At 35.9% G+C, this 13,844-nt stretch overlaps 1 protein-coding gene across 2 annotated transcripts in view; it reads left to right on the top strand.

The window, feature by feature from the left end:
• Positions 1-13,844, top strand: part of DMD (dystrophin) — a gene marked incomplete at its 5' end in the record, with an annotated part of 2,126,456 nt that overhangs the window by 1,097,936 nt on the left and 1,014,676 nt on the right. The gene's annotated exons all lie outside the window — the stretch shown is intronic.

Below are 13,844 nucleotides of genomic sequence, written 5' to 3'. Positions count from 1 at the left end.
GTTATAAACACCATACACGACAAAAGCTGAAAAAGATCTGCATGGTCCTCTATCTAAACACCGTCCCCTTTAGGTGAGAAAACTGAGGCACAGAGAGGTCAACACCCCCTAGTGTTCCATCTTGAAAACACACTTAAATGAATAACCTGCTACTAACAATGAAGAAAATCATTAATTTTAAACTTTTACCTTAAAAACAGCATTTAGTTTTTTGATTACCCTCATATTCTTTCCTTCAGTTGAGCTCATTAAGTACTATGTAATTATGGTTATAGATAGAGATTAATTTCATATCTATCTTCTGGCATATTATTGACTCTAATAAGAGAATTTGCAAATAACTTTATTTGAAAATATTGCTAAAGTTGACATTTCAAAGAAAATGTCATTTAAGTACTCCACAATGTACTTTTCTACACTCTCCTTTATTAAATTTAATATTTTCCAGGTAGAACAATCAGATGGATTAGAAATTTGGGCTTAAATCTATTAAACAGCATAAGTATATTTTCATCATTACATTAAGATGAAAATATAATTTTACTTTAAAGTATTTGACATTTCCAGCCTTTAAAAAGTCAACATTTAATCACATCTGAAATTTGCAGGATTAAATTTTAAAAGCCTTCAATTATTAACATTATTTCAGGGGGGAAAAGCCACTTTGCCACAGAGCTTATATTTTTCTCTCATGAATTGAGTCTGGTACAGAATATTTATTATGGTGAAGTTTAAACAATTGATTCTAGCTACTTCCATGAAAATACGATTCAGTGAGTTTCTGCTTTGACACTGAACTGACCTTGTAATTAATGTTGTACACTATCCTTCATTATATGCCAGATTATAAAATATGACCTATTGGCAGCATAAAGGCACAGAGTTCTGAAATGCAGTTTATAACCATGAAAAAGGACTAAGCCTTGAGTGACAGTTAAATTTGAATAGATTGGGTGAGTGTTATGAAACATGAATAATAAAGCATTTTATTTTTAAATTTTTTTTGAATTTTATTTATTTATTTATTTTTTTTTTTAACATCTTTATTGGAGTATAATTGCTTTACAATGGTATGTTAGTTTCAGCTTCACAACAAAATGAATCAGTTACATATATACATATGAATTTTATTTATTTATACAGCAGGTTCTTATTAGTTATCCATTTTATACATATTAGTGTATACATGTCAATCCCAATCTCCCAATTCATCCCACCCCCACCCCCACCCTGTCACCACCGCTTTTCCCCCTTGGTGTCCATACGTTTGTTCTCTACATCTGTGTCTCTATTTCTCCCTTGCAAACCAGTTCATCTGTACCATTTATCTAGATTCCATATATATGCGTTAATATACAATATTTGTTTTTCTCTTTCTGACTGACTTTACTCTGTAAGAGAGACCCTAGGTCCATCCACGTCTCTACAAATGACCCAATTTTGTTCCTTTTTACGGCTGAGTAATATTCCATTGTATATATGTGCCACATCTTCTGTATCTATTCGTCTCTCGATGGACACATAGGTTGCTTCCATGTCCTGGCTATTGTAAATAGTGTTGCAGTGAACATTGTGGTCCATGACTCTTTTTGAATTATGGTGTTCTCAGGGTATATGCCCAGTAGTGGGATTGCTGGGTCCTACGGTAGTTCTATTTTTAGTTTTTTAAGGAACCTCCATAATGTTCTCCATAGTGGCTGTATCAGTTTACATTCCCACCAACAGTGCAAGAGGGTTCCCTTTTCTCCACACCCTCTCCAGCATTTGTTGTTTGTAGATTTTCTAATGATGCCCATTCTAACCAGCGTGAGGTGATACCTCATTGTAGTTTTGATTTGCATTTCTCCAATGATTAGTGACGTTGAGCAGCTTTTCACGTGCCTGTTGGCAATCTGTGTGTCTTCTTTGGAGAAATGTCTATTTAGGTCTTCTGCCCATTTTTGGATTGGGTTGTTTGTTTAATAAAGCATTTTAAACTCAAGTTTTTTGTTAAATCATTAATATGATTGTTTTACAGGAAAATCTACATCTATCATGTGGCCAATAAAATGTGTATAAATGCAAACACTAGTATTGTGTGAAATAATTAGAGCGAAAGCTAGTTTCCACATTAATTCTTAATTTTTTAAAAAATTTAAATCACTTAGAGTGTCACAAATAGGCTTATTAATTTTACACTATATACGTTACAATTGTGTTTAAGCTATTAATATAAGTTCCCTTAGAGCAATTCTGTTTAAATTTTGAATTTTCATTATCTAATAATAGTTACCATTTATTCAGTGCTTATTGCGTGCAAATATACTGTACTGAGATCTTTGCATACATTTCCTCATTTAATTTTAAAATTCTCATCAGAGATCATTCTGTTTACAGTCTGAATACAGTCTTTCTTTTTGAACCAGGCGGGCATTTTGGGTTGCTGTAATGAGAAGTGGACATTGTAATGATGGACATGGATAAGAGACCAGACTCCCTGAGATACATGAACAGTCCCTCCCAATGCCCCTGGACATTCCAATAGGTGAAAACCCTGTTTATAGTGAAATGCACCTAGAACCTAAATCTATTTTACATATAAACATAAAGTGGGTTTTGTATGACAGGTCTTTTTTTTTTTTTGAGGGGGGATAAGCATTGTTTTAATAGCTGCTGGATTTTTCATGAATGAAGTGACAGTGTTCAGAACTTTACTAGGTCTTGGATAATGATGCCACTCCTGGTATTTGAGTCTTCCATAGAAGTCATCTGCATTGAGTTGGCATTTGGAAATGTCCCCATTAAAGGGGATTCTACACACATAGGTGCAAGTGTCTGACTTCTTCCGTAAGTCTTCTAGTGGGACCATGCAAATATTTACACATTCAAAATTATTTTAAACTTAAATAAATATTGTTGTAGCAAAAATTATTTCATTTATCCATTATATTATAGTTAGATCACTCTACAAACTAGGTTATGTGATCTATTCATTCCATTTCAGATTAGTAAATGTGGGTGTTACCAAATATATATCCTAGAAGGGCAGACACTGGGTCTTACATAGTTCAGGACAACAGCTCTAAGCCGTGTGCACTTTTAGTATTAGAGGACACAGCCAGATGAATCTGGCTTCCAGTCCAGGCTATTAACTTAACTATGTATTTGTTGTTGGGCAGGATGCTTTACCTCTGCAGGTTTTAGTTCCTTCATTTGTTAAAGACTACTAAGAGTGCCTGTATCATGGGGTAACTGTGGAGGTAATAAAGCACCTGACACAATTACAGCAAATAAAATGTTCAATAAATATCACTTATCAGTAGTATGTTGTGTAACCTCCCCAATAGATCAAAAGTGTGTTTTCCACATCAAGAAGTACATAGTACAAAAAACATGCTTAAATTAACAGACCTGAAGTGGGCCAATGAGAGAGGAAACACATGATTAATTTCTCCTCCCTTTTTGCTAAACGTGTCTCTGGCTTTGCCTCCTCAGTTGTTGTTCACTCTGCCCCACCTCTGAACTCAGGAGGGTGCTGCCATGGCCACTTCTGCCATAACTGCTCTCCGATGATGAAAATACAAAATACTGTAACAGAACTATACCTGTCAGCTTAGCTCTCTGCATTCTGCCCGTAATATAAATGACACTCAATCCTATTCTTTGGATATAAGGGGTGACCTAAATGAACAGGCAGCAGCAGCAAAAAAAAAAGTAATGGTAATACAATATTGTGCACTTTGAAAAACTGATATAGGCAGGCCAATTAGCTGAGTTTCTCTTAACCATTTACTGGAACCTAGAAGCAAGTTTCTCCACTTTGCAGTACTGAAGTATATAATGGGCCTTTTCTTATAATGCAAATCTGAAGTCTATCTAAGTCAGGTGCAGTAGTTGCTTGGGAAGTATTTTGGAAAAGTGTGTTTGTTCTATGAAAACAAAACTATTTACTAAGAGCGTGTCTTATTTTTTAAAGCAAAATACTTATAAAGAGTAGTCAGAGGCACTTCAGAGTGCAGTAATCAATCATTAGAATTTTAGAAATCAATTGTTTTCTTGAGCTTCAGATTATAATTGAAATGTCACGAGGAGGAGTGTAAGACATACCTTCAAGACAGGCCATTGATGCACTTTTGTTTTCAACTAGTTTATAGAGTTATCATGAGAAGAAAGATTTTTTTCTCAGTAAAAATCACTTAATGGTGGATTAACACTTGATACTTAATCTCTCCTCTCATTCTACTTTATATCCACATTTATTTAGGTGCAAATGAGCGTGGGGCAGCTATGAAACACTTTATTTCTACATTATAGTTCTCATAATATCTGCCATTGATTATTTCTCATTTATTAGTAGCATCTACATACACATATACACACTTATGTAAAACAGTGATTTTTTTTAACATCTTTATTGGAGTATAATTGCTTTACAATGTTGTGTTAGTTTCTTCTGTATAACAGTGAATCAGCTATATGTGTACATATATCCCCATATCCCCTCCCTCTTGTGTCTCCCTCCTACCCTCCGTATCCCACCCTTCTAGGTGGTCACAAAGCACTGAGCTGATCTCCCACTGCGATGCAGCTGCTACCTACTAGCTATCTATTTTACATTTGGTAGTGTATATATTATATATGTCAATGCTGCTCTCTCAGTTCGTCGCAGCTTACCCTACCCCCTCCCCGTGTCCTCAAGTCCATTCTCTACATCTGTGTCTTTATTCCTGTCCTGCCCCCTAGGTTCATCAGAACCTTTTTTTTTTTTTTTACTTAGATTCCATATATATCTGTTAATGTACGGTATTTGTTTTTCTCTTTCTGACTTACTTCACTCTGTATGACAGACTCTAGGTCCATCCATCTCACTATAAATAACTCAATTTCCTTTCTTTTTATGGCTGAGTAATATTCCATTGTATATATATGCCACATCTTCTTTATCCTTTCATCTGTCAATGGACACTTAGGTTGCTTCCGTGTCCTGGCTGTTGTAAATAGTGCTGCAGTGAATATTGTGGTCCATGACTCTTTTTGAGTTATGGTCTTTTCAGGGTATATGCCCAGGAGTGGGATTGCTGGGTCATATGGTAGTTCTATTTTTAGTTTTTTAAGGAACCTCAATACTGTTTCCATGGTGGCTGTATCAATTTTCATTCCCACCAACAGTGCAAGAGGGTTCCTTCTTCTCCATACCCTCTCCAGTATTGATTGTTTGTAGATTTTTTGACGATGGCCATTCTGACTGGTGTGAGGTGATACCTCATTGTAGTTTTGATTGGAATTTCTCTAATGATTAGTGATGTTGAGCATCCTTTCATGTGTTTGTTGCCAGTCTGTATATCTTCTTTGGAGAAATTTCTTTTTAGGTCTTCTGCCCATTTTTGGATTGGGTTGTTTGTATTTTTGTTATTGAGCTGCATGAGCTGCTTGTAAATTTTGGAGATTAATCCTTTGTCTGTTGATTTGTTTGCAAATATTTTCTCCCACTCTGAGGGTGGTCTTTTCGTCTTGTTTGTGGTTTCCTTTCCTCTGCAAAAGCTATTAAGTTTCATTAGGTCCCATTTGTTTATTTTTGTTTTTATTTCCATTTCTCTAGGAGCTGGGTCAAAAAGGAAAGGATCTTGCTTGATTTATGTCAAAGAGCGTTCTTTCTGTTTTCTTCTAAGAGTTTTATAGTGTCTGGCCTTACATTTAGGGCTTTAACCCATTTTGAGTTTATTTTTATGTATGGTGTTAGGGAGTGTTCTAATTTTGTTCTTTTACATGTAGCTGTCCTGTTTTCCCAGCACCACTTTTTGAAGAGACTGGCTTTTCTCCATTGTATATTCTTGCCTCCTTTATCAAAGATAAGGTGACCATATGTACGTGGGTTTATCTCTGGGCTTTCTATCCTGTTCCACTCATCTATATTTCTGTTTCTGTGCCAGTACCATACTGTCTTGATTACTGTAGCTTTGTAGTATAGTCTGAAGTCAGGGAGCCTGATTCCTCCAGCTCTGTTTTTCTTTCTCCAGATTGCCTTGGCTGTTCGGGATCTTTTGTGTTTCCATACAAATTGTGCAATTTTTCGTTCTAGTTCTGTGAAAAATGCCATTGGTAGTTTGATAGGGATTGCATTGAATCTGTACATTGCTTTGGGTAGTATAGTCATTTTTACAATGTTGATTCTTCCAGTCCAAGAACTTGGTATATCTCTCCATCTATTTGTATCATCTTTAATTTCTTTCATCAGTGTCTTATAGTTTTCTGTATGAAGGTCTTTTGTCTCCTTAGGTAGGTTTATTCCTAAGTATTTTATTCTTTTTGTTGCAGTGGTAAATGGGAGTGTTTCCTTAATTTCTCTTTCAGATTTTTCATCATTAGTGTATAGGAATGCAAGAGATTTCTGTGCATTAATTTTGTATCCTGCTACTTTACCAAATTCACTGATTAACTCTAGTAGTTTCATGGTAGCATCTTTAGGATTCTCTGTGTATAACATCATGTCATCTGCAAATGGAGACAGCTTTACTTCCTCTTTTCTGATTTGGATTCCTTTTATTTCTTTTTCTTCTCTGATGGATGTGGCTAAAACTTCAAAACTATGTTGAAAAATAGTGGTGATAGTGGACATCCTTGTCTTGTTCCTGATCTTAGAGGAAATGCTTTCAGTTTTTCACCATTGAGAATGATGCTAGCTGTGTGTTTGTCATATATGGCCTTTATTATGTTGAGGTAAATTCCCTCTATGCCTACTTTCTGGAGAGTTTTTATCATAAATGGGTGTTGAATTTTGTCGAAAGCTTTTCCTGCATCTAATGAGATGATCATATGGTTTTTATCCTTCAGTTAATATGGTGTATCATGTTGATTGATTTGTGTATATTGAAGAATACTTGCATTCCTGGGATAAATTCCACTTGATCATGGTGTATGATCCTTTTAATGTGCTGTTGGATTCTGTTTGCTAGTATGTTGTTGAGGGTTTTTGCGTCTATGTTCTTCAGTGGTATTGGTCTATAGTTTTTTGTGACATCTTTCTCTGGTTTTGGTATCAGGGTGATGGTGCCCTCGTAGAATGTATTTGGGAGTGTTCCTCCCTCTGCTATATTTTGGAAGAGTTTGAGAAGGATAGGTGTTAGCTCCTCTCTAAATGTTTGATAGAATTTGCCTGTGAAGCCATCTCTCCTGGGCTTTTGTATGTTGGAAGATTTTTAATCACAGTTTCAGTTTCAGTGCTTGTGATTGGTCTGGTTATATTTTCTGTTTCTTCCTGCTTCAGTCATGGAAGGTTGTGCTATTCTAAGAACTTGTCCATTTCTTCCAGGTTGTCCATTTTATTGGCATAGAGTTGCTTGTAGTAATCCCTCATGGTTCTTTGTATTTCTGCAGTGTCAGTTCTTACTTGTCCTTTTTCATTTCTAATTCTGTTGATTTGAGTCTTCTCCCTTTTTTTCCTGATAAGTCTGGCAAGTGGTTTATCAATTTTGTTTATCTTCTCAAAGAACCAGCTTTTAGATTTATTGATCTTTGCTATTGTTTCCTTCATTTCTTTTTCATTTATTTCTGATCTGATTTTTATGATTTCTTTCCTTTCCTAACTTTGGGGTTTTTTGGTCTTTCTTTCTCTAATTGTTTTAGGTGTAAAGTTAGAAAAAAATATATATATATATATTTATATATTTAAGAAAAAGGAGGAAGAGAGCAACCAAGTCAATAAACGTACCTACTAATGATAATAAACTCTAAATACTAAGCTAAGATAAACATACGACTAGACATGCTTTAAATGCTTTCTGCTTTAAAGGCGGAAAGCAAACCCCGAGTCTATAGTTGTTCCCAAAGTCCACCTCCTCAATTTGGGATGATTCGTTGTCTATTCATGTATTCCACAGATGCAGGGTACATCAAGTTGATTGTGGAGCTTTAATCCGCTGCTCCTGAGGCTGCTGGGAGAGATTTCCCTTTCTCTTCTTTGTTCTCACAGCTCCTGGGGTTCAGCTTTGGATTTGGCCCCACCTCTGCCTGTAGGTTGCCCTCAGGCCTCTGTTCTCGCCCCGACAGTGCGGGGTTAAAGCAGCGGCTGAGTAGGGGGCTCTGGCTCACTCATGCCAGGGGGAGGCAGGGGTCCGGTAGTTATAACTGAAATGCGGGGCGAGCCTGCGCTGGCAGAGGCCAGCGTGACGTTGCACCAGCCAGAGGCACGCAGTGTGTTCTCCCAGGGAAGTTTTCCCTGGATCACCAGACCCTGGCAGTGGCTGGTTGCATTGGTTCCTGGCGGTGGGTAGGGGTTGGAGGGCGTGTGGATAGTGACCTGTGCTTGCACACAGGATTCTTGGTGGCTGCAACAGCAGCGTTAGTGTTTCGTGCCCATCTCTGATGTCCAAGCTGATAGCCGTGGCTCGCACCTGTCTCTGGAGCTCATTTAGGCTGTGCTCTTGTTTGCAGGCCTTTTTTTTTTTTTTTTTTACTCACATATATTTGGACCAAGGACAATCTGTATATCAAGCTCAGGGGCAGAAATGAAATCCACAGCTTCTAACATCCCACTCCAGTATGTTCACACATCAGACCTAGATTTTTTTTCTCTCTTGTTGTACATTTATTTGTTTTGTTTGAATTGGGGTTAGTCGTGTGTTTATTTAATAGAGGAAAGTCTCTCAGGAAGAAGGAAGCAATACCACAGTACTTGCTCTGCAAGCAGCCGAAACAGCCTGTTAGGCCTTAAAATGGTTTCCCTTGACAATCAGGGTGATGTAGCGAACCAGTCCTGCTCTTGCTGTTCATTCAGTCAGTCCAGTATCGTTTCAGGATGTTCGGGGAATTCCTGAAGGCACTCCATCTTCTCTTTGGCCTCCACGGCCATCAGCTTGCTGTCCACATATTGCATCACTGTGAGGGGCTCCAGGACCTCAAACTTTCTGAGCACAGACCCTGGAAGGGTAAAATAGTATTTTTTAAAGTGCACTGTACATTCACTGGAGCAGTAATTAATAATTTGAAAGCTGTCAAGGAAATTACTGGACATGTTCAACAAGATAAGCCTTATGTAATATTGTCTCCAAACAACAGTACTGCCATAGAGGAGTGGTACCAAGTTAAAAAGTAATCACAAAAATTAACCTAAATGCAGTTTAGTTGGGCTAAGAATAGTTTCTCTAAATTAAAAGTTCCATGAGTTTGTGATCAATTTATACCAGGTGATAAAGTGCTCTTGTATGTTTTCAGTGATAAATCATGTGCTTAAAAACCCCAATTTTTTCCTGAGCTATTTTAAGGCATTTACATTTCTGATCAAAATAAGAAGGTCTTACTTATAAATCTGAGAATAGCTAGCTTTTCTTTAAAAAATAAGCAGTTGCTTAATGCATGGGAAGATTTGTGTGAGTCAAAACCAATTTTTATTTCCACGAATGCCTTATCAGTGCCATTTAAAATTGATTGTTTTTCCTTTCTTATCCTCAGGGGGGTGCATCATGTTTCACCTTAATTTTTTTCGAACCAGATTGCCCGTTTAAATAAATATGGAGGAAGTATACATCTAAATTCTGACTTTTCATGTTACATTTCATAGGTAGCCTATAGACCTATTTATTACTTTAAAATATTATAGATAAAATATTTATTCTAAAGTAAATGAAAATGTTATACAGCAGAATTTAAATATGTTTTTAAAAATGTGTATATACATTTAAATGTATGGCTTTTAATAGTAAGGACATTTAAATTTTTTCTGTCTGCCCTTTATTCATCTGATTTTTGAATGAGTTACGAACAATATATGAAGCTAGTATAAACTTAATTTTGATAAACAGAAGCAAAGTCATCCTATCATTCATCCTACTCACTATGTACCAATAAGATCTTATATTTTGAAATAATTTTAATAAACATAGTATATGAAAGTAGTGTTTTCACTGATTATTATATCTGTAAAACTACAACAATCATCATATCTCTCAACATAGGGATGAAATTTCAGCTTATTGAAAATAGCTTTAAGTTTACAATTACAATGGATAGAATCTTTTAATAGGTGTTTTCAGCAATGGGAAAATTAGAAATATTTAGAAGAAAATAACTCAATAAATATTAAGCAGAAACTGGGTTCGCAGTTTATGTGAAGTTCTGGGGACTACTTGCAAGAGGAGTAAACAGTAATTGTGATGATGAAGATGAGAACAGGAATAACAGTGAGCATGGATTGTGGGCTTATTATGTTCCTGCCTTGTGGTAAACCTGCTACATGACTTCCCCATCTATGAGGTCTGCAAGATTCCTCATAGCAATCTTCCCAACCTGAGGTTTAGAGTGGTTAATTTTCCCAGTGTCACATAGCCATTGAGTATTAAAGACTAGATTTGAATTCCAGCCTGCCTGACCTCAGTCTGGTCTTTTAATGACCACTGCCTCTGCAATATAAAACTCAAAATCTAGGTGGAAAAAAATAGAGAAAACATTATGTAATAGACTATAAAAATGTATAAAAGTATATACACATATATGATGTCTCTGTATCTATACCATAGAAAAGACTCTATTATAAGCATTTTACATATTTCAGGGAGAAAAAGTGTTAATTACATTATGTATGGTGAGCTGTACATTTGATAAACTGGCAACTAAGCATTGACCTGCAGGAATAGATACAGAACACTAAACCTTTGCCTCAATGTTTTTAAACAATAAAGATGAATGGATGAATAGGAACATGGAACCGGGTACAGTGTAAAGTCCTGCTAAAATAATTGAGGCTGGGAGCATGGTGAAAGGAGACGGGAGACGTAGAGTTCAGAACAGAAGTCTTAAAAGGAGATGATGGCAGGAGGGAAACAAAGAGAGTTCCAAGCTCCCAAAAGGCAGGAATTGAACAAATATTACAGAAGGGCTAAGCCTTTGAAGGATGCACAAGAGGCAAGAAACTCTAGTCAGGGAAGAGGAGGCAAAGAAAATCCCTCCAAAGAAAAGATGAAAAATGTTTTTATAAGCAAATTGACAGATAGCAAAAGATATATACCACGCTATGTTTTCTCACTGCAGCCAAAGACAAACTGGGGTTATTTATGCTTTCAGAAAGAATAAATCTAAAAAGCAATTGTAGAGGAAGAAGTGATGAAAATATGTGTTAATACAGGTTTCAAGCTTCCTTGTGAGATAAAATGCATTTATATTTTTTTAGTAGCCAAAGAGGGATATCTAGAAAATAATAGACAATAATTTTCTCTTTTTCATTTACTTTGTTGAAAGTGAGGTAAGTTATCTGACAAAAGCTTTTCAATTAATGAGGAAGCAAGTTAGGTACTCTTATAAATAATTATATGTCGCAGGTAATGTATGTCCCTTGTGTAGTTTTCAAAACTTACCTTTAATAGCAGTTTTTCCTGGTATGTGTGTGTGGGGGGGGGGCGTTTTAGAGATTTTTTTTCCTCTCTTACTTCTTATTTTCAGGATGGAATTAACTCACAAATTTGATTAAGAGGAGAACTTAGAAGTAAATTGAATTCACAAGTAACATAAAATTAGATCATATTTAGTTATTCATGAGGTCAGATAGTGATAAAATGAGGATAAACTGAAGTTGTTTATTAGCCAGCTTGGGTTCTTTTATGCAAATCCTAGGAAAAAGGCACATCACTGTAGGATACATTCTTAATGTCAATTTAATCCTACAAGCCATTTTCATAGGGCACACTGCAGGCCATAGACGTACCTCACAGATTCAAAGGCCTAAACCTTCTACATACGCAGCAATAAACTCAGAAAATAATTGTTAAGATTATGATTCTGGAACTTTTTAATGGCCCCGATCATTAGCAAAGGTTAAAATTATATTCAACATTCTGTATTTACCAAGGCAATAAAATGGACTAATCTGTTTTAAAGGGGTTTTAAGATGCAGAGATGAAACAAACAAAATGACTGTGATTTAAACTTCATAAAAAACATAAGTTAAATTAATCAAATGATTCTGCTTTATAAGTGTTCTGACTGAAGTGATTATATTCAGCTCAGGGAGAATAGGAGAAGGTGAAGTATGGTTATGGCACTGAATTTACTAAGAGGATTACATTGTTTGGCTTAACGTTTTGACTTGTACTAAGCGACCACTATGTGCCAAACATTGTCCTAGGAGCAAACAGTGCTAAAATTACATGGTGAATACTTTCCATGTGGTCAAAGGGAACATGAATAGATCTAGAATGAATTAGAAAACTCAGTGTTTTTCAACAAAGAGACCTGGCTTCATATGAAAATGCTCTGAGTCAAACAAGGTAGTTTATGAAGATTGGATTATTAGCAATGCAGAATGGCCATGCTATCAATATTGTGCCTTGCATAAAACTGAAAATTTTGATCATTTCTGTTCTCATTATAGAATCAGTAAAATCTAAGGTAGAAGAAATGAATAATTTTTCTGTAGAATGGGCTGACATTTGAAGTATGGCTAACTTTGATTTTTTTAGTAAGTAAGCTTTATTGTTTCCCTAGAAAAACACTACACACACACACACACACACACACACACACACACACACATACATACATACATACATACATACATACATACATAACCTTCAAGACTCCCTTTAGATTTTTTCCTTAAAGAGCATATTATCTGAATAGATGTACTGTTTTATTTATAATTATATTCTTTGAGTATTTTTGGTGTTGGTCTAGCTGCCCTAAAACCAGCTGCTAGCAGTGTGAGGTAGAAAGCCTGAACCCAGAGTCACTTTTATATAAACTTCATTGGTTAATAATAAGAGAGTGGGGCTTCCCTGGTGGCGCAGTGGTTGAGAGTCCGCCTGCCGATGCCGGGGACACGGGTTCGTGCCCCGGTCTGGGAAGATCCCACATGCTGCAGAGCGGCTGGGCCCGTGAGCCATGGCCGCTGAGCCTGCGCGTCCGGAACCTGTGTTCCGCAACGGGAGAGGCCACAACAGTGAGAGGCCCGTGTACCACACACACACAAAAATAATAAATAATAATAATAAGAGAGTGAAAATAGGACATGGTCCATGTTGAAAATGGTTTAAGACAGATGTTTAAACCCCAGCTCTAGCACTTTCTACTTGAGATTTACTTGGAAAAAATTATTTTCTGAACTTTGAAATGAACAAAATGCCTATCTCATAGGCTTTGTTAACATAATTAAGTAATATGATATAGAAAATAATTTGTACACTCTCAAGTGCTAGGTCAGCATTAGAAGTTTAGTTATACTATTTGCATATAAATGAGATATATATGTTATTAAGTGTACAGTAATTATATATAGAGAGAATTTTATATATATATATATATATACACTATACACTTTTTTTCCTTTAATTTTAAGCTTAGAGTTCATTCATGGTTTAAATAAGTCATTTTATATTTCTGGTCCCATCATAGAGGTATCGATATGTAGTAGTCCTTAGGATATGAAAGTTTGATCCTACTAAATATTCATTAGTAGAAGTTAAATGATAAGTAGCGTACACTTGAATACCTTGTTTTTGAGAATTTTTTGTTATTAAAGTAATTTAAACTCAATTCCATTAAAGCTCTCAGTATTCTAGCAGATTTTAAACAGTAATAATTGAGTATATTAGAAATATGCAAGTATATATTATGTCTGGAGACCAGGGGAGGGTAGTCACCTGGATGCATGCTAAAGTCTTGGAAAAGTTTGCTTATCTTAATGATGGTTGACTGGCTTATGCTATGGATGTAGAGTTTTGATTTAAGTGAGTAAATTAAGTGCCTAATAACCCTTCTGTTAAATGTAACTGAGCCTAAGTAACTCAGCCTTCACTTCACCAAGGAGACATCTATACCTTTTTTTTCCCTTTTCTAACATGGTAACAGTATTGAGTCTGCATTATGTTCAGGCCATTCAC

Source organism: Leucopleurus acutus, assembly GCF_964270905.1.
Source record: "Leucopleurus acutus genome assembly, chromosome: X".
NCBI lineage: Eukaryota > Metazoa > Chordata > Mammalia > Artiodactyla > Delphinidae > Leucopleurus > Leucopleurus acutus.
The sequence above is the reverse complement of the archived record's forward strand: the minus strand, read 5'-3'. Positions and strand labels throughout refer to the sequence as shown.